General features: G+C 38.9%; 1 protein-coding gene across 1 annotated transcript in view; it reads right to left on the reverse strand.

Annotated features, from left to right (window-relative positions):
• KCNN2 (potassium calcium-activated channel subfamily N member 2) overlaps nt 1–22,686 on the reverse strand; it is a 237,967-nt gene that overhangs the window by 65,220 nt on the left and 150,061 nt on the right. The gene's annotated exons all lie outside the window — the stretch shown is intronic.

The raw sequence follows: 22,686 nt of genomic DNA on the forward strand, positions 1-22,686 counted from the left end.
CACAGGGCAGCAGGGACAGTGCAAGATCCGGTTCTAGCCCTTAAGGGGGGAAATAGTTGTTAAATAAACTGTAAAGAATTAATACACCAAAATAGTATAAATCACCCCCTTTCCCAATTTTACATATAAAATATATAAACAATAAATAAATAAAATATTACATATTGCCACATCCGAAAAGTCCAAAATATAAATAAATCTCTTTTATGCGGTGAACACTGTAAAAAAAAAGAAAAGAAAAATTGCGTGATTCGTCATTTTTTTGGGGTCACTTTGTCCCCCCCCCCCCAAAATAGGATGTTCCATAAAATGCGAATGCACGCAGCTTTTTTTGGCATTTTTTTTTTTTTTTTGCGTGGTATCGAATGGTATCAAGTATTGCAATACTTTTTTATGGTATCAAAACCGAATCAAAATTTTGGTATCGAAAAAATAACCCTAGACCTAACCATTCTCAACATTATAGACTATTCAAAATCCTCACTTTAACCACTTCACAGAGCTTTTCCCCCCTTTCTTTACTAGTTCAATTTTTTATTTTAGTAATGTGTCTACCTAACTGCAAATAACTATTTAATTTCTGAACCAGCCTAAATAACTTTGAAATAATTTTTTCCAGGACACCTTAGACCTTTCTTTTGTGTTATTAGAAGACAAATGCATTTTTGGTGCAAATTTGATGCAATATTGCTGTAGAAAAGGGTTAAATTTGCACCTAAAACTGCAAACATAATTGATATGCTGCAGATTTCTAAATCCGCACAACAGGTCAACTTCCACAAGGGAAACATCCGCAAAGTGTACATGAGATTTGTTTAATTTCATACACTTTGCTGGTACTGTAATACACTACGGTTTTTTTTTTCAACGGGAAGCCTATTTCGCAATGTGTGTAGGTGGCCTTACATTGCTTAGAAGAATTGTTTTACCTGCAGAGAAAAATATAATAGTCTGATATAAATTTATTAATTTCTATAAATAGTCAGTTCAGATTATTAGGTATTCAGCAAATAAAAATAAAAAAAATTATTAAAAAGCTAAAGGTAAGATCTTATCATAAAAATTTAAAATCAAGGTAATAGATGGGTTTCAACTCACCATCTTAAAAGTCATATTTTGTCTGAAATATTTGAGACTATTTTTGCCAGAAAATAGCAATTTTGGATACAAAAATAAATAGAAAACAACTAGAAAAGCTACAATTTCTGGGGAAATTGTGTGAAGTGTTCATGCCTCCACCAGTAGTCTACAACTAGGGTGGAGTGGCTTGAGTAACTGTTGTGTGGTTGCAGTGGCTGGAGTAAGGCCTCTTTCAGACGGGCGTTGCGGGAAAATGTGCGGGTGCACACAAGATTTTTCACACGAGATTGTAATGCGTTTTGCACTCGCGTGAGAAAAATTGTGCATGTTTGGTACCCAAACCCGAACTTCTTCACAGAAGTTCGGGCTTGGGATCGGTGTTCTGTAGATTGTATTATTTTTCCTTATAATATGGTTATAAGGGAAAATAATAGCATTCTGAATACAGAATGCATAGTAAAATAGCGCTGAAGGGGTTAAAAAAAATAATAATAATTTAACTCACCTTCGTCCACTTGATCGCGTAGCCCGGCATCTCCTTCTGTCTTCATCTTAGCTCTGTGTAGCAACAGGACCTGTGGTGACGTCACGCCGCTCATCACATGATCCATCACCATGGTAAAAGATCATGTGATGGACCATGTGATGACTGGAGTGACGTCACCACAGGTCCTGTTGCTACACAGAGCTAAGGTGAAGACAGAAGCAGATGCCGGCTACGCGAGCAAGTGGACGAAGGTGAGTTAAATTATATATATTTTTTTAACCCCTCCAGCGCTATTTTACTATGCATTCTGCATTCAGAATGCTATTATTTTCCCTTATAACCATGTTATAAGGGAAAATATTAATGATCGGGTCTCCATCCCGATTGTCTCCTAGCAACCGTGCGTGAAAATCGCACCGCATCCGCACTTGCTTGCGGATGCTTGCGATTTTCACGCAACCCTATTCATTTCTATGGGGCCTGCGTTACGTGAAAAACGCACAAAGAGGAGCATGCTGCGATTTTAACGTAACGCACAAGTGATGCGTGAAAATCACCACTCATGTGAACAGCCCCATAGAAATGAATGGGTCAGGATTCAGTGCGGGTGCAATGCGTTCAACTCACGCATTGCATCCGTGCGGAATACTCGCCCGTGTGAAAGGGGCCTAACTGTGGAAAGGTTGGACTGTACAGAGTAACTTTATAGAGTGGGCAGAGTAACTGTGTGGAGTGTTTGGAGTGAGTAAAGATAGTAAACATTACACTAACCAATTGATTGATCAAATTTATTTATTTATATAGCACATGTAATTGCAATGTTGTTGCCCAAAGTGCATCACAGTTACATTAAAACATACATTTATAAAAACATCAGCAGCCGATTTGTGTAGCTGGGCTTGAAAATGAGGGAGTGGTTGCAGTTTAGAAATCATGTCCTGATTTTTCAACTCACACTCTAGCTTTTGTCACTCTGCTGGCTGCTCACACACCTGGGTTCCTATGGCAACTCACTCTACAGCAAGGGCAGAGAAGAGCGGTTAAAAACAAACTGCTCCAACTTGCTCACTTCACTGGCAGTTGCCAACTTCAAACGATTGTAGTTTAAACATTATAAATCCTAATCCGAAGAGCTTTATATTGTGAGAATCACAAGACCCAGACCTACATTTTGATGCATGGCTCTGAAATATTAAAAATGACGGCACAGTCACAGTTTAGAAATTGTCCTTCAAATTTGAGGTGGCTAGAGTGGAGTTTCAATGAATGTCAATGGGCGATGTGAGTTGCAAACAAATTGTCATATTGTTAAAACTATCAGGACTATGGCTTAGCCATGGACATTTTTAGTGGCAACAGGGATAGCGGAACATTTTGATATAAAATTTGTGTATGTGGGCTTGAAAATGAAGGAGTGGTGACAGTTTAGACAACATGTCCTGATTTTTTAGCTCCCACTCTAACTTTTGTCAGCTCCCACTCAAGTTTTGAACATTCCGCCATTCATTCCTATGGGACCAATTTCGCCACAAAAACGCTGATATTTCGTGAACCATTCCGTGAAATGTTCCACAAAGTAATAGCACACCAATCGGGAACAATCCGCACGTTTCGGTATATTACTGTCTATTTAGTGTAAAAACTGTGGGAGGAGTTAGGGTGGTAAAATTGGCTATAATAATAAGAATATATATGTGAGATAACAGTAATGTGGTCTTGCCATGCAAGAACACTTAGAAAACAAAAAATACACAATATTCTAGGAAACTGACACGTGTAGAAAAATATACTTTAGGAAGCTATAGGACAATGCTATATTTGGACTAGTAGACAAATAAGGTAAGTTGGTGATTCTGAATAATACCACAACAAGGTACTAAGACATCTTGGTGACTAAAACGCACAATATAATTAAAACTGATCTAGCAAAGGAATGTATAGTATAAAATAATGGAGAATAATGTTAAATAAATTCAAGTATTGGAATGTACTAATACCACATATATTCAAAAACAACCACTGATCCTAATCATTTATTTTCTGCCAAAATATTTTAAGGTAGACCTATCAATAAGGATATGGCAACACGGTCAGGTTACCTGATGCCATTTAGGAAGCCAAAAAAAAAAAGGAGTGGACAATAAAAGGAGAGAACTTACAAAGGACAGATACCATGTCATCTTCTAATTTATTCCCATATCATTCTCTAAGAGGAGGTTAAACTGTGATTGGTCTATCCTAAAGAAGACTTATCACCATTAAGTGCAATGTAATCTACAGGCAGCATGCTATAGAACAGGAGATGTTGAACAGAAGAATATCTTTCTGTACTTAAATGGGTTCTCCAGGAATCAAGAAAATTAAAATACTTAAATATGACTTTATTATAAATATATTCCCAAATACCTTTCATTAGTTATAATAACTAGTTTTGTCCTCCGGGGAGCAATCATCAGGGGAAATAAAATGGCGCGCGTCCTATTGGTACACACAAAACCTGTCCTAATCACACTAGAGGACAAGTTATTTCAGAACACTGAGCTAAACACATCGTCCTCTCCTACTTGTCAGGGATTATGATCCTCAATAGAACCGATAAGATCTTCAGCTGAATCTCTGTACGAATGGAGATCACGAGGAGACATGAAGTACAGAAAGTACGGACAGGACAGACTGTGATAAGGTGGGGCTGTGTTAAAGGAGACTGTATACAAGTGCTGCTGCTCATTAGCTACATCCCCACCTACTCACTGTACTTCATGTCTCCTCATGAACTCCATTCCTACAGAGATTCAGCTGAAGACCTTATCAGCTAATTCTGGACAACTATTACCAAAATAATAGCCAACATTAAGTAATACGTGTCTACAGTTCAATTTACTGATAATAACTCATTACCAGCATATACTGTGAGCTGTAAAATGATAATTACCACCAAAATAATCCAGTCAAGTACCCCAGTCTAAAAAAAAAAATCACAGACATAAATTTTTTTCTTTCACACAGACAGAAAAAAAGTCACCTATTTTTACGGACTGTCCATGAATTTCTGGACGGTTGGCAACCTTGATTCAGGATCATCCCTGACAAGCAGAGCAGAGAGGAGGATAAGGCAACTCTGTAGCTCAGTGCCCTGAAGTAACTTGTCCTTCTGTGTGATTTGTGTGATTAGGACAGGGTTTGTGTCTACTAATAGGACGGCAGCCATTTTATTTCTCCCCATGATTGCTCCCTAGACAAAACATTATAACTAATGAAAGGTATTTGTGAATATATTTATAATAAAGTAATATTAGGTATTTTCATTTTCTTAATGCCTAATTCTTAATTTAAGACTACTTCCATGTACAGCTATCGGTGTATACATACCTACTCATTACACTTACACATAGGCTGCTATTATTCACTAATGACACCTCCCCATGTACAACTGTAGTCAGAAAAAGCTGAGATATAAATATGTAAATTACATGATTTACTGAACCCTTTCCTACAAAACTATATATAAATCCGCTCAGCTCCTCCTGCTCTATAATATGCTGCCTGCAGATAGCACTGCATTTTGTGGTGATAGTTTTTTCTTTAATACTGCAGCATAATATTTGCCAAATCTCATGTACAGTGCCTTGCAAAAGTATTCACCCCCTTGACTTTTTTTGTGTTTTGTTACATTACAGCCTTAAGTTCAATGTTTTGTTAACATGAATTTTATGTGAAGGATCAAAACACAATAGTCTAAGTTGGTGAAGTGAAATGAGAAAAATATATAAATAAAACTATAGTTCAGAAATAGAAAACAGAAAATTGACGTGTGTATGTATTCATCCCCTTTATTAGAAAGCACATAAAAAGCTCTGGTGCAACCAATTTCCTTCAGAAGTCACATAATTAGTGAAGTGATGTCCACCTGTGTGCAATCTAAGTGTCACATGATCTGTCATTACATATACACACCTTTTTTGAAAGGCCCCAAAGGCTGCAACACCTAAGCAAGAGGCATCACTAACCAAACACTGCCATGAAGACCAAGAAACTCTCCAAACAAGTAAGGGACAATGTTGTTGAGAAGTACAAGTCAGGGTTAGGTTATAAAGAAATATGCAAATCTTTGATGATCCCCAGGAGCACCATCAAATCTATCATAATTAAATAGAAAGAACATGGCACAACAGCAAACCTGCCAAGAGACGGCCACCTACCAAAACTCACAGAACGGGCAAGGGCATTAATCAGAGAGGCAGCACAGAGACCTGAGGTAACCCTGGAGAAGCTGCAGAGTTCCACAGCAGAGACTGGAGTATCTGTACAGAGGACGCAAATAAGCCGTACGCTCCATAGAGTTGGGCTTTATGGCAGAGTGGCCAGAAGAAAGCCATTACTTTCAGCTAAAAACAAAAAGGCACTTTGTGAGTTAGCGAAAGGGCATGTGGGATACTCCTAAAATGTATGGAGGAAGGTGCTCTGGTCTGATGAGACTAAAATTGAACTTTTCAGCCATCAAAGAAAACGCTATGTACGGTGCAAACCCAACACATCACATCACCCAAAGAACACCATCCCCACAGTGAAACATGGTGGTGTCAGCATCATGCTGTTGGGGATGTTTTTCAGCAGCCGGGACTGGGAAACTGGTCAGAGTTGAGGGAAAGATGGATGGTGCTAAATACAGGGATATTATCTAGCAAAACCTGTACCACCCTGTGCATGATATAAGGCTAGGACGGAGGTTCACCTTCCAGCAGGACAAGGACCCCAAACACACTGCTAAAGCAACACTTCAATGGTTTAAGGGGAAACATGTAAATGAGTTGGAATGGCCTAGTCAAAGCCCAGACCTCATTCCAATAGAAAATCTGTGGTCCGACTTGAAGATTGCTGTTTCAAAGAGCACACCATCCAACTTGAAGGAGCTGGAGCAGTTTTGCAAGGAGGAATGGGCAAAAATTCCATTGGAAAGATGTGGCAAGCTCATAGAGACTTATCCAAAGTGACTTGGAGCTGTGTTTGCTGCAAAAGGTGGCTCTACAAAGTATTGACTTAGTGGGTGAATAGTTTTGCACATTGACTATTTCTATTATTTTGTCCTATTTCTTGTTTGCTTCACAATAAATAAATAAAAAGTTTGAGGCACCAAAATACAAAAAAAAGTCAAGGGGGGTGAATACTATTGCAAGGCACTGTACAAATTTACCTGCCATGCAGATTTTAAAAAGTCGTAGCATGTCAACTGTTCGTGTGTGTGTGTATATATATATATATATATATATATATATAAATATATGTTATACTAGATTATATATATTGGGTTTTCTGGGTTGTAAACATAAACAGAAAATCTGCGATCTGCACCAAACAAAAATAACCTAAGGCGCCCATGTATATTTGAAGTATTTCAAACAAATCAAAATAGCAGGATCTCACTTTTCAGTTATTCAAACAAAAAGCTACAAACACTGAAGAAAACCATTTTTTTTTTATACGGTAATAAAAATCTGGTCTTCTAATAGTTAAAAAGATAAAATATAAATCAAGCGATCAAATTTAACCCTTAAATCAAGACAAATATAAAAAGAGCAGAATAAGGCCTCTTTCACACTGGCGCAAAATGAGGGCCGCAATGCACGAGCAAAGTCCGTGGGGCATCTGCAGTGGATCGCGGACCTATTTACTTGAATGGGTCCACGATCCGTCCGTTCCGCAAAAAGATAGGATATTTTCGGAAGTACGGGAAGTATTTTCGGAACGGAAGTACGGGACGAAACCCCACAGAAGCACTCCGTAGTGCTTCCGTAGGGTTCCGTTCCACACCATTCCGCATCTCTGGATTTGCGGACCCATTCAAGCGAATGGGTCCACATCCGTGATGCGGAATGCCCACGGAACTGCACCCGTGTATTGCGAATCTGCAAATGCGGTCCGCAATACGGCAACGGGGCGCACACGCCAGTGTGAAAGAGGCCTAAGAAAGAAAGAAAGAATGGAGATAAATAGAGAGACTGATGTAAAATGACACTAGCAATATCTATATACATAATTGATTATCTAACCTCTCTCTTTTCAACTTTGATATCTTTCTATGCTCAAGTACTGTAGTAAGTTTTAATATCCATTGGCTTGTAGTGATTTTTATAACAGATGCTTGCAGAGATTTGGTGTCAGATGCTCTTGGTCATCCCTGTCCTGCACTTTGTACTGCTTTGCCTTGATGATTTAGGGTACTTTCACACTTGCAGGAACTACCTGCCGGATCCGGAAATCCGTGGCAGACTGATAGCATTTATACACGGATCCGAATTCCTCTCACAAATGCATTGCAATACCAGATCCATCTCTCTGGTGTTTCCGGATCCGACATTAATGCATTTCAATGGAAAATAATGCCGGATCCGGCATTCCGGCAAGTGTTCTGGAATTTTGTTCGGAGAAAATACCTGCAGCATGCTGCGGTATTTTTTCCGCCCAAATACCGTAAAAGTGACTGAACTGAAGACATCCTGATGCATACTGAACAGATTGCTCTCCATTCAGAATGCATTAGGATAAAACTGAAGCCTTTTTTTATGGTATTGTGCCCGTAGGACAGAACTCAATACTGGAAAAGAATAACGCTAGTGTGAAAGTACCCTTACATGCCCTCCAGTAGATAAGTGTTGAAATCTGGAGCTGGAAGCTCTCTGCGGGTTTTTTGTATATAGACATGTTGAGCAGTTTTACAGTCCAGAGAGTTCACAGGTTCTAAAGCAACTTGAATGACAGAGGAAATATGATGAGCTTGTATTCTGAAACGCTGACCTGAGGAGTGACGATATCTACTGACACATGGAACATGTATTATCTCCTGCTTTCACCATCAAGCCCTCTTCTACCTTTCATCACAGAGCCCTATCCAGTAAACTTTATACCACAGTACACCGGCTCTTCTCTTAACACTTCATTTGTTGCTTACAATAATATATCTTTGCTGTCTGATCTGTAGAGATTGGCAATCAGTACATCAAACTATTTCCTACCCTGAATAGCTGGGATAAACTGAATGTAATGTGAAGGGAGCTGCCATGTGGCAGCTGTCAGTGAATGAAAAACATTTCACGTGTGGCAGAGGTTGATACAGATACATACTCCACACAGTCTCACACAAATGCACGTCATGTACTGTTTAACCACTTCAGCCCCGCTAGGTGAAACCCCCTTCATGACCAGGCCACTTTTTACACTTCGGCACTACACTCCTTTCACCGTTTATCGCTCGGTCATGCAACTTACCACCCAAATGAATTTTACCTCCTTTTCTTCTCACTAATGGAGCTTTCATTTGGTGGTATTTTATTGCTGCTGACATTTTTACTTTTTTTGTTATTAATCAAAATGTAACGATTTTTTTGCAAAAAAATGACATTTTTCACTTTCAGCTGTGAAATTTTGCAAAAAAACCGACATCCATATATAAATTTTTCGCTAAATTTATAGTTCTACATGTCTTTGATAAAAAAAAAATGTTTGGGCAAAAAAAAAATGGTTTGGGTAAAAGTTATAGCATTTACAAACTATGGTACAAAAATGTGAATTTCCGCTTTTTGAAACGGCTCTGATTTTCTGAGCACCTGTCATGATTCCTGAGGTTCTACAATGCCCAAACAGTAGAAAACCCCCACAAATGACCCCATTTCGGAAAGTAGACACCCTAAGGTATTCGCTGATGGGCAAGGTGAGTTCATAGAACTTTTTATTTTTTGTCACAAGTTAGCGGAAAATGATGATGATTTTTTTATTTTTATTTTTTTTTCTTACAAAGTCTCATATTCCACTAACTTGCGACAAAAAATAAAAAATTCTAGGAACTCACCATGCCCCTCACAGAATACCTTGGGGTGTCTTCTTTCCAAAATGGGGTCACTTGTGGCGTAGTTATACTGCCCTGGCAATTTAGGGGCCCAAATGTGTGAGAAGAACTTTGCAATCAAAATGTGTAAGAAATGACCGGTGAAATCCGAAAGGTGCACTTTGGAATATGCGCCCCTTTGCCCACCTTGGCAGCAAAAAAGTGTCACACATGTGGTATCGCCGTACTCAGGAGAAGTTGGGGAATGTGTTTTGGGGTGTCATTTTACATATACCCATGCTGGGTGAGAGAAATATCTTGGCAAAAGACAACTTTTCCCATTTTTTTTATACATAGTTGGCATTTGACCAAGATATTTTTCTCACCCAGCATGGGTATATGTAAAATGACACCCCAAAACACATTCCCCAACTTCTCCTGAGTACGGCGATACCAGATGTGTCACACTTTTTTGCTGCCAAGGTGGGCAAAGGGGCACATATTCCAAAGTGCACCTTTCGGATTTTGCAGGCCATTTTTTACACATTTTGATTGCAAGGTACTTCTCACACATTTGGGCCCCTAAATTGCCAGGGCAGTATAACTACGCCACAAGTGACCCCATTTTGGAAAGAAGACACCCTAAGGTATTCCGTGAGGGGCACTGCGAGTTCCTAGAATTTTTTTTTTTTGTCACAAGTTAGCGGAAAATGATGATTTTTTTTTTTTTCTCTTTTTTCCTTACAAAGTCTCATATTCCACTAACTTGCGACAAAAAATAAAAAATTCTAGGAACTCGCCATGCCCCTCACGGAATACCTTGGGGTGTCTTCTTTCCAAAATGGGGTCACTTGTGGCGTAGTTATACTGCCCTGGCAATTTAGGGGCCCATATGTGTGAGAAGTACTTTGCAATCAAAATCTGTAAAAAATGACCGGTGAAATCCGAAAGGTGCACTTTGGAATATGTGCCCCTTTGCCCACCTTGGCATCAAAAAAGTGTCACACATCTGGTATCGCCGTACTCAGGAGAAGTTGGGGAATGTGTTTTGGGCTGTCATTTTACATATACCCATGCTGGGTGAGAGAAATATCTTGGGAAAAGACAACTTTTCCCATTTTTTTATACAAAGTTGGCATTTGACCAATATATTTTTCTCACCCAGCATGGGTATATGTAAAATGACACCCCAAAACACATTGCCCAACTTCTCCTGAGTACGGCGATACCAGATGTGTCACACTTTTTTGCTGCCAAGGTGGGCAAAGGGGCACATATTCCAAAGTGCACCTTTCGGATTTTGCAGGGCATTTTTTACACATTTTGATTGCAAAGTTCTTCTCACACATTTGGGCCCCTAAATTGCCAGGGCAGTATAACTACCCCACAAGTGACCCCATTTTGGAAAGAAGACACCCCAAGGTATTCCGTGAGGGGCATGGCGAGTTCCTAGAATTTTTTATTTTTTGTCGCAAGTTAGTGGAATATGAGACTTTGTAAGGAAAAAAGAAAAAAAAAGAAAAATCATCATTTTCCGCTAAATTGTGACAAAAAATAAAAAATTCTAGGAACTCGCCGTGCCCCTCACGGAATACCTTGGGGTGTCTTCTTTCCAAAAGGGGTCACTTGTGGCGTAGTTATACTGCCCTGGCAATTTAGGGGCCCAAATGTGTAAGAAGTACCTTGCAATCAAAATGTGTAAAAAATGGCCTGCGAAATCCGAAAGGTGCCCCTTTGCCCACCTTGGCTGCAAAAAAGTGTCACACATCTGGTATCGCCGTACTCAGGAGAAGTTGGGCAATGTGTTTTGGGGTGTCATTTTACATATACCCATGCTGGGTGAGAGAAATATCTTGGCAAAAGACAACTTTTCCCATTTTTTTATACAAAGTTGGCATTTGACCAAGATATTTATCTCACCCAGCATGGGTATATGTAAAATGACACCCCAAAACACATTCCCCAACTTCTCCTGAGAACGGCGATACCACATGTGTGACACTTTTTTGCAGCCTAGATGCGCAAAGGGGCCCAAATTCCTTTTAGGAGGGCATTTTTAGACATTTGGATCCCAGACTTCTTCTCACGCTTTCGGGCCCCTAAAAAGCCAGGGCAGTATAAATACCCCACATGTGACCCCACTTTGGAAAGAAGACACCCCAAGGTATTCAATGAGGGGCATGGCGAGTTCCTAGAATTTTTTTTTTTTTTGCATAAGTTAGCGGATATTGATTTTTTTTTGTTTTTTTTCTCACAAAGTCTCACTTTCCGCTAACTTAGGACAAAAATTTCAATCTTTCATGGACTCAATATGCCCCTCACGGAATACCTTGGGGTGTCTTCTTTCCGAAATGGGGTCACATGTGGGGTATTTATACTGCCCTGGCTTTTTAGGGGCCCTAAAGCGTGAGAAGAAGTCTGGAATATAAATGTCTAAAAATGTTTACGCATTTGGATTCCGTGAGGGGTATGGTGCGTCCATGTGAGATTTTATTTTTTGACACAAGTTAGTGGAATATGAGACTTTGTAAGAAAAAAACAAAAACAAAAACAAACAAAAAATGTCCGCTAACTTGTGCCAAAAAAATGGCTGAATGGAGCCTTACCAGGGGGGGGGAGTGATCAATGACAGGGGGGTGATCACCCATATAGACTCCCTGATCACCCCCCTGTCATTGATCACCCCCCCTGTAAGGCTCCATTCAGACATCCGCATGATTTTTTACGGATCCATGGATACATGGATCGGATCCACAGAACGCATGCGGACGTCTGAATGGAGCCTTACAGGGGGGTTATCAATGACAGGGGGTGATCAGGGTAATCAGGGTGATCACCCCCCTGTCACTGATCACCCCCCCTGTAAGGCTCCATTTAGACATCCGCATGATTTTTTACGGATCCATGGATACATGGATCGGATCCACAGAACGCATGCGGACGTCTGAATGGAGCCTTACAGGGGGGTTATCAATGACAGGGGGTGATCAGGGTAATCAGGGTGATCACCCCCCTGTCACTGATCACCCCCCCTGTAAGGCTCCATTCAGACATCCGCATGATTTTTTACGGATCCATGGATACATGGATCGGATCCACAAAACGCATGCGGACGTCTGAATGGAGCCTTACAGGGGGGTTATCAATGACAGGGGGTGATCAGGGTGATCACCCCCCTGTCACTGATCACCCCCCCTGTAAGGCTCCATTCAGACGTCCGCATGATTTTTACGGATCCATGGATCGGATCCGTAAAAATCATGCGGACGTCTGAATGGAGCCTGACAGGGGGGTGATCAATGACAGGGGGGTGATCAATGACAGGGGGGTGATCAATGACAGGGGGTGATCAGGGAGTGTATATGGGTGATCACCCGCCTGTCATTGATCACCCCCCTGTAAGGCTCCATTCAGACGTCCGCATGATTTTTACGGATCCATGGATACATGGATCGGATCCGTAAAAATCATGCGGACGTCTGAACGGAGCCTGACAGGGGGGTGATCAATGACAGGGCGGTGATCAATGACAGGGGGGTGATCAGGGAGTTTATATGGGGTGATCAGGGGTTTATAAGGGGTTAATAAGTGACGGGGGGGTGTAGTGTAGTGTAGTGTGGTGTTTGGTGGGACTGTACTGACCTACCTGAGTCCTCTGGTGGTCGATCCTAACAAAAGGGACCACCAGAGGACCAGGTAGGAGGTATATTAGATGCTGTTATGAAAACAGCGTCTAATATACCTGTTAGGGGTTAAAAAATTCGGATCTCCAGCCTGCCAGCGAGCGATCGCCGCTGGCAGGCTGGAGATCCACTCGCTTACCTTCCGTTCCTGTGAGCGCGCGCGCCTGTGCGCGCGCGTTCACAGGAAATCTCGGCTCTCGCGGGAGGACGCGTATATGCGTCCACCCAGAAGAGCAGGACCGCCGGCAGGACGCAATCCTGCGTACGGCGGTCCTGAGGAGGTTAAAGGGTAATTTTTTTAATTTTAGGAAATAGAAATTGGCCAGACTTACAACTGTCAAGAATTGTACATCTTTAAATACTTCACATCTGGCCCATTTGCCCCCTTTCTGACCAGGCCTAATATTGCAAATCTGACATATCTCACTTTATATGGTAAAAACTTTGGAACACTTTTACTTATCCAAGCCATTCAGAGACAGTTTTCTCGTGACACATTGTACTTCATATATTTGAGTCAATATATTTCACCTTTATTTACAAAAAAAATCCCAAATTTACCAAAAATTATGAAAAAATTTGCAATTTTCCAAATTTCTTGTAAATTTAAGTTTAAGTTTTTCAGAAAATAAATTTACAACATTAGTGTAAAACTTTGGTATAAAGAAACAGGTTCTCAATACAAAACATCTCTTCATTGTCACATATCAAAATTAGGTCATTTTTCTCAATAAAGTACGTTATGAGTTAAATACCTTTTTAAATACAATTTTGACTTAACCTGATTTCAACAGGTAGTTTTAATTTACTAATTGGTAAAGTCTTATAACTCAGACAATCCTACGATAATCATTTTGAATCTATAAAAGATATAAACCTCATACAAACTTTGGAGGATGTTAGTATCTTTATTGAATCAGGCTGTGATAGTGCCTAAAATAGGCGTGATAACCTTATCACACTGAGTTTAAATACAAGACAATCAATTCCTGTCTTCTGCATTAGTGTGCAGATATCTGTTGAAAATCTACCTACTATAAATGATTTTGTAGATAAACCTGTTATCTAAAGAAAAGAAAAAGGGGAGGGAAAGAAGGAAAGAAAAAGGGGGGGGGGAGGGAAGGAAGTGTGAGGAGGGGAAAAAAAGAAGGGGGGGAAGGAAATAAGGATAAATTAACACAGAACAAGAACTTAGTCACATGTATTCAGAAATGTATTCCTCTTCTCAAAAGATTTTTTTGGAGTATCCTATCCATCCAAATATTTAACTATCTTATCTGTAGAAATAAAGTCATTCCATTTAGACCAGATCTTTAAATATTTGTTATGATTTCCGATGATTGACCATTTAATTCTTTCAAATCCGTTGGTCATATTTATTTCCAGCAGCCATTCTTTTATTGTCGGGATTTTGTCGCTCATCCAGTGTCTTGGAATATTACCTTTAAATGTTGTCAGTATAAAGGGAAATAGTTTGTCTTTTGCCAATCTGGAATCTTGAGTATTTAACCCTAACAGTATTGTGTCTCTGTTTACTTTAATGGAGAAACCATATATTTCTGTCAATATCCGGTTGAATTTTTCCCACACTGGGGCAATCTTATCACATGTGACCCAGATATGAGAGAAAGATCCTTTCTGTTTCCCACATCTCCAACAAACTGACGGGATAATATTATTGATTCTATTTAGGAGAACTGGGATGCAATACCATATTGACAGAAGTTTGTAGTGTACTTCCTGTAGTCTGACCGAGGTGACATTGGGGATTGAGAAGGCAAGTATAATTTGTCTCTCTCTTTCAGTAAAGGTTCTACCAAGTTCTTTGCTCCAAGCATCTAGATATGTCGGAGGGGGCTCACTCTCCTTAAGCAATGAATAGGTGATTGAGATATTATGTGCAATTGGGCTTCTTCCTAAAATCATTTTGGTCAGTCCCTTAAAATTAGATAGCGGATTAGTCTTAATGTTGAGTGAGGTAATGTGTTCACTCAATTGGGAATACTCTTTCTGGGAGAATTGAGGCAAAATTGAAGACTTCCTAAATGCAGCAAAATCTAACAATTTATCTCCTACCATAATATCTTTTAAAATAATGTTGTTTCCTGTAGTCCCTTTTATTTTAAATTTATTGTTGATTGATCTATACTTTCTGGGGATTAAAGTCAAAAGTGGTAGGTTTTCGTAATCTGGTATTTCTACTCTCATCCTTTTTTGTAATCTTTGCCAAAGTCTAGATGTATTATTAGTATAGTAGGAGCTCCTTGTAGCCCTGAATAACTCTTGATTGTAAACTGTCTTCCATATTATATGATTAAGTGATAGGTTCGAGCAACTTTCCTCTAAATCAACCCAAGGCTTCCTGATCGGTCTCACGTTCCATTCCAGTATCCTAGAAATATTTGCCGCTTCCCCATAACCTTTAAAGTCTGGTAGGCCTAATCCTCCCGACTTTTGGGGTTTAGCAAGAGTGGTAAAAGCAATCCTGTGTTGGCCTTTTTTCCAGAGAAATGACATTAGAATATAGTAAGAAATGCCAACTGCATTAATATCAACAGACGCAGAAAAGGCGTTTGATCGCTTAAACTGGTGTTTCCTTATGGCCTCCATTGCCAGATTTGGTCCCCCAGAGAACTTCATCAATAAAATTAAGGCATTATACACAATACCGACAGCTAGGGTAAGTGTTAATGGGGTGACGTCAAGCCCATTTAATATAAGAAACTGGCACGAGACAGGGGTGTCCACTTTCGCCCCTTCTTTTTATTTTGTCCTTGGAACCATTTCTCGCGAAAATCAGACAAAATAGAAACATTACGGGAATTAAAACTCCCAGGATGGTTCATAAGATAGCTGCCTACACGGATGATATATTATTTTTTGTAACAGACCTGCTAGAAACGATTCCTAATATCCTATCTGAGTTAGAAGTATAAGGCAAATTATCTTACTTTAAGGTAAACTTAAGCAAGTCTATAATCTATAATGTTAACATTGAAAAACAGACCTGGAACTAAATTAAGCAGTTAAGCCATCTAAATCTCGGTTACATCACATTTTAAATATCTTGGAGTTAAAATTGCATCTACTCAAAAAGAAATTTATGAACTAAATTTTCCTCCCCTTCTAACGGATTTGAGAAAAGAACTATCAAACTGGGAAGATCTTTATGTTTCTTGGATGGGTAGAATAAATTTAATAAAAATGATAATATTGGCAAAAGTTCTCTACCTAATGCAGGGTGTCCCCATATATATCCCTAAATTTTTTTAATAAAACTTTAAAGAAGATAATAATGTAAATTTTCTAAATTTCTATTTCTCTTCTTTTAAACATAAAGTGATACCTCATAAAATATGTATTAGTCAACATTCCCCATATGTTTAATTTATGTTGGCATCATTTTTGAAATGTCATTTTATTTTTTTAGGACGTTAGAAGGCTTAGAATTTTAGAAACAATTCTTAATTTTTTTTTGAAAATTGCCAAAACCCACTTTTTAAGGACCAGTTCAAGTCTGAAGTCACTTTGTGAGGCTTACATAGTGGATACCCCCATAAATGACCCCATTAGAGAAACTACACCCCCTAAGTTACGTAAAACTGATTTTACAAACTTTGTTAACCCTTTAGGCGTTCCACAAGAATTAAAGGAAAATGATTTTCCATTTTAATCCATTTTTTATTTAACACATCGAGGGTTAACAGCCAAACAAAACTCAATATTTATTACCCTGATTCTGCGGTTTACAGAAACACCCCACATGTGGTCATAAACTGCTGTATGGGCACACGGCAGGGCGCAGAAGAAAAGGAGCGTCACAAAAGTGACCCCATTTTGGAAACTAGGGGATAAGGTGCTAGTTTTATTGGTACTATTTTTGGGTACATATGATTTTTGATCATTCATTATAACACTTTATGGGGCAAGGTGACCAAAAAATTGGTTGTTTTAGCACAGTTTTTATTTATTTATTTTTACAGCGTTCACCTGAGGGGTTAGGTCATGTGACATTTGTATAGAGCAGATCGTTACAGACATGGTGATACCTAATAAGTATACTTCTTCTTATTTATTTAAGTTTTACTCAATAATAGCATTTTTGAAACAAAAAATAATGTTTTAATTTGTCTATGTTCTGAGAGCTATAGTTTTTTTTTTTTTTTTAGCGATTTTCTTATGTAGGGGCTCATTTTTTGTGGAATGAGGTGACTGTTTTATTGGTACCATTTTGTGGGACATACGCCTTTTTGATCATTTGGTGTTGCACTTTTTCTGCTGTAAGGTGACAAAAATGGCTTTTTTTTACACCGTTTTTATTTTTTATTTTTTTACAGTGTTCACCTGCGGGGTTAGGTCATATGATATTTTTATAGTGCTGGTTGTTACGGACGCCGCGATACCTAATATGTATACTTTTTTTCACTTTAACACAATAATAGCATTTTTGAAACAAAAAAAATATGTTTTAATGTGTCCATGTTCTCAAAGCTAAAGTTTTTTATTTTTTTCAGCGATTTTCTTATGTAGGGGCTAATTTTTGGCGGAATGAGGTGACGGTTTTATTAGTACCATTTTGTGGGACATATGCCTTTTTGATCACTTCGTGTTGCACTTTTTGTGATGTAAGGTGACAAAAATTGCTTTTTTTGAGTAAATTATCTGTTTATTAAAAGTTTTTGCAAGGTACATTTCTTAAATTTGAAAAAGGATGAATACTTATTACAATGCAAAATGTCATAACAAGAAAACAAGAGTAAGGATAGTATAAGGAGCATACATTTTCATGCTAAGTATTACAATTCAAGTTCAGTACATTGTATAACCTAAATGGTTGAACATAGAGTTATCAACATAATAATTGAACGTAGTCTAAGTTGTTCAATGATATAGGACCAAAGTCTTTATTAACAGTTCAATGAACAATTTGAGAAATAAAAAAAAGTTTATGTCATAAACCTAACAATAAAATTCTTTAGAACTTGAACACTAGCTGATACTAGCTATTTGTATTCCACTTATGTAGTGTGGGTAACAGTGTATGGTTAACCTCGACCAAGTGTGGTGGAATAATATTATCACAGTGTTTTATGTATAACATATCTAATTAACAAGAACTGGGAAGGGGAAAGTAAGAACAGAGGGAAAGGGGAAAAAGATCAGATCTTTAACCAAGAGCTGGTTTTCGGGTCAATTAGTGTTACATATCTAAGTAATTTACAGAAACTCTGTGATGGCATAATTTTTAATATAGTTAATCCAGGGGTCCCAGGTTTTATGATATTGAGAGGTTTTATTGTTTCTCACCAGTTTAAATTTTTCATAGTTATGAAGCACACAGTTTTTATCTTTTATGACGTTTATCAGACTGGGTGGATCATGTGATATATTTATAGTCGACCGTCACGGAAGCGGCAATACCAAATATGTCTATTTTATTATATTTTTTCTATTTTTAACTTTTTTTTTTATTCCTTACTTGGGGATTGTGAAACCTTTTCTTAATTTTTTTTTTAACACTTTTTTTTTTTTTTTTTTTTTTTTTTTTTACACTTTTCGTCCCCCATAAGGTCATACAAGACTTCTGGGGAACATTTAACTTCACTTTAGTTTTTTTTCACTATTGATTTCTCCTGTAACTGGGGCTGACATAGTAGCCCCAGTTACAGGGAAAATACCCCCCAGAGAGGCTGTACAGCATAATACTGCACTGTACAGCCTCAGTGCAAGGCTAATCGAGGCCTGACCGCCGGGCCAGAACAGGAAGCGCATAGCGCTTGCTGCTCAGCGCTCAGTCTGCAATAAGTATACAGCGATCTAGAAGGCAGGGACACCTGGAAACTGTCCCTGCCTTCTCTGAGGGTTGCCCCGCTGTCAGTGACAACCTGATCTGCAGCTGCAATCTCTGAATGGACGTTCAGAAACGTCCATTCAGAGATATAGAACCACCTCCTGGACATTTTTAGTCAACGTGCGGATAGGAGGTGGTTAAAGGGGCACTAAAACTAAATTACCTCCATTCTCTGTGCATTTAAATGCCCTCCCAAATAAGTAATCTTTTTAAGACAGACTGTGGTGTTTTTCAATGAGATCATGGGTACAACATCTTGTAAATTATCTGTCCTTATCACTATTTTATCTCATACACCTCCAGTTCTAAAATTATTTGTATAAGATATACAGTGGATATAAAAAGTCTAAACACCCCTGTTAAAATGTCAGCTTTCTGTGATGTAAAAATATGAGACAAAGATAAATCATTTCAGAACTTTTTCCACCTTTAATGTGACCTATAAACTGTAGAACTTAATTGAAAACCAAACTGAAATCTTTTAGGTAGAGGGAAGAAAAAATATAAAAATAAAATAATATGGTTGTATAAGTGTGCACACCCTTAAACTAATACTTTGTTGAAGCACCTTTTGATTTTATTACAGCACTCAGTCTTTTTGGGTATGAGTCTATCAGCATGGCACATTTTGACTTGGCAAGATTCGCCCACTCTTCTTTGCAAAAACACTCCTGCGAGGGCATCTCCTGTACACAGCCCTCTTCAGATTACCCCACAGATTTTCAATCAGATTCAGGTCTGGGTTCTGGCTGGGCCATTCCAAAACTTTAATCTTCTTCTGGTGAAGACATTCCTTTGTTGATTTAGATGTATGCTTTGGGTCGTTGTCATACTGAAAAAGTTCCTCTTCATATTCAGCTTCCTAGCAGAAGCCTGAAGGTGTTGTGCCAATATTGACTGGTATTTGGAACTGTTCATAATTCCCGCTACCTTAACTAAGGCCCCAGTTCCAGCTGAAGAAAAACAGACCCAAAGCATGATGCTGCCACCACCATGCTTCACTGTGGGTATGGTGTTATTTTGGTGATGTGCAGTGTTGTTTTTGGGCCAAACATATCTTTTGGAATTATGGCCAAAAAGTTCAACCTTGGTTTCATCAGCCCATAACACCTTTTCCCACATGCTTTTTGGAGACTTCAGATGTGTTTTTGCAAAATGTAGCCTGGCTTGGATGTTTTTCTTCGTAGGAAAAGGCTTTTGTCTTACCACTCTACCCCATAGCCCAGACATATGAAGAATACGGGAGATTGTTGTCACATGTACCACACAGCCAGTACTTGCCAGATATTCCTGCAGCTCCTTTAATGTTGCTGTAGGCCTCTTGGTAGCCTCCCAGACCAGTTTTCTTATCGTCTTTTCATCAATTTTGGAGGGACGTCCAGTTCTTGGTAATGTCACTGTTGTGCCATATTTTCTCCACTTGATGATGACTGTCTTCACTGTGTTCCATGGTATATCTAATGCCTTGGAAATTCTTTTGTACCCTTCTCCTGACTGATACCTTTTAACAATGAGATCCCTCTGATGCTTTAAAAAGGTCTCTGTGGTCCATGGCTTTTGCTGTGGGATGCGACTAAGATAATTTCAGGAAAGACCAACTAGAGCAGCTGAACTTTATTTAGGGTTAATCGAGGCACTTTAAATGATGGCAGGTGTATGCCGACTCCTATTTAACATGATTTTGAATGTGATTGCTTAATTCTGAACACAGCTACATCCCCAGTTATAAGAGGGTGTGCACATTTATGCAACCAAATTATTATTTTTTTTGTTTGTTTTCTTCCCTCCACCTGAAAGATTTCAGTTTGTTTTTCAATTGAGTGGTACAATTTTTAGGTCACATTAAAGGTGGAAAAAGTTCTGAAATGATTTATCTTTGTCTCATTTTTTTTACAGCACAGAAACGAAACCTGACATTTTAACAGGGGTGTGTAGACTTTTTATATCCACTGTGTATATATATAATTTATTTATTTTTACTTTTTTTGTTTTAAATAAGCTGCATTCTTTGCATTTAGTGTGCTTTACTGTACAATATACTGCACAAAGTATCTGTAATCAGAGTTGGCAGCCATCTATAAATCCCTACCTGGTTTATAAAAATAGAGTCCATACCTTTCTTTTGAAGCTGGTGGTGATAGCATAGGTAATTGAAAATATCATCAATTTACAGTTCAGTAATTTTAGTAAATTTGGCTAATGTGTTTATATTACATATCAGCTGTACAGGTAGCTTATGAACGGTACGTTATGGTTTTTCGATGTGCCTGAAATATAATGTTTGCTGTCCATGATATTTGGATAAGTTGTCCAGAAAAATGAACAGTTCTGATGAACAACCCTGGTGCTGACATTTAAATAGAGGTTTCATATAAATATTCTGCAATTTTATACTTTTTTGTTATCTACACTTTGGATTCCTACGTTTCTCAATTTTCCTTTGTACACTCTAACTGCACTATTAACAAATTTACGCTAGTTTCCAGTGGGTCAATACTTCCCCACATGAAGGACAACAAAACCTTGGTCGCTAGAAATATTGCATCTCACTTGCCAAAACTTTAATCCTATACCTCAGTTCAACCTAATATACATGATCTGCGGAATTTATTGCTGCATGTGTTAAATGCAGATTTTTTTTCACTGATTTTTGGACGCAAATTGGACACTAAATCCATGATTTGCAAGATTACTATAATATTAATAAATACTATTCAAATTTAAGAAGTATCACAGATTTTGCTTGCAATTCAGGAATAGATTTGTTCAATGATTATTTGGTTTCTCCTTAATCACCATTTTTTTCCCCTATAATTACTAGTTGAATCCCCCAGTGTTTTTTTACATGGCTGCACTAGTGACATGACTGTCTACTCCATCTGACCACTGTAGCCAATCTCTGGTTCCAGTATTATATGGCAAGAGACCACAGAGGCCAGAGATTGGCTGCAGCAGTCACATCAGGTATACAGGCACGTAACCACTGCAGCCATGAAAAGAAGGACTGAGTGTGGCACTAAAAATGGTAGAGGATTAAACTTTGGTATAACTTTTGCTATTTTATCACATTTCCTGGCAGCAGGCAAATCTTCAAATAATTTAGAAAACCTCGTCAATATGTATATACATAACTGGATAATACAAAAAAATAAGTTTAACTTTAAAGGGAGTCTGTCACCAGCATTTCACTTTTTTAACCTTTCCCACTGCTTTCTATCATGCTTACAGTTAATCAAAACGTTACCTCTGGCATCTTTCCTGCTCTTATAAATCCATCAAAAACGATCTTTATAAGATATGCAAATGAGGGCTCGCAAGTTCCCAGGGGCGGCGTTACTCTCTTAGGTGCCCTGCTTGCTCAGCCTTTTCATTGTGTCCCCCTGCCCCTTCCTACGCTCCGCGCGCCCATCCTTTCTCTCTGACCAACTTTCTCATAGCTTGTTATTCCGCCGATATCCCACACCTGCGCACTCATTCCTTTGGCCAACGCATGCGCACTGCGATGCCCATTCCTTGTACGGCATCACAGTAATTAATGCGCATGCGCCGATGGACCGCCTCCTTTGTTGAGTTTTTGCGTCGTTAGCCTGCGCATGCGCAATAGTTACTGTGATGCCGTACAAGGAATGGGCATCGCAGTGCGCATGCGCCGGCCGACGGACGGAGTGCACATGCGCGGGATCTCGGCAGAATAACAAGCTATGAGAAAGGCGGTCAGAGGGAAAGGATGGGCGGGCGGAGGTTAGGAATGGGCGGGGGGACGCAA

The sequence above is a fragment of the Bufo gargarizans genome, chromosome 1 (genome assembly GCF_014858855.1).
Source record: "Bufo gargarizans isolate SCDJY-AF-19 chromosome 1, ASM1485885v1, whole genome shotgun sequence".
In the NCBI taxonomy this organism is placed as follows: domain Eukaryota; kingdom Metazoa; phylum Chordata; class Amphibia; order Anura; family Bufonidae; genus Bufo; species Bufo gargarizans.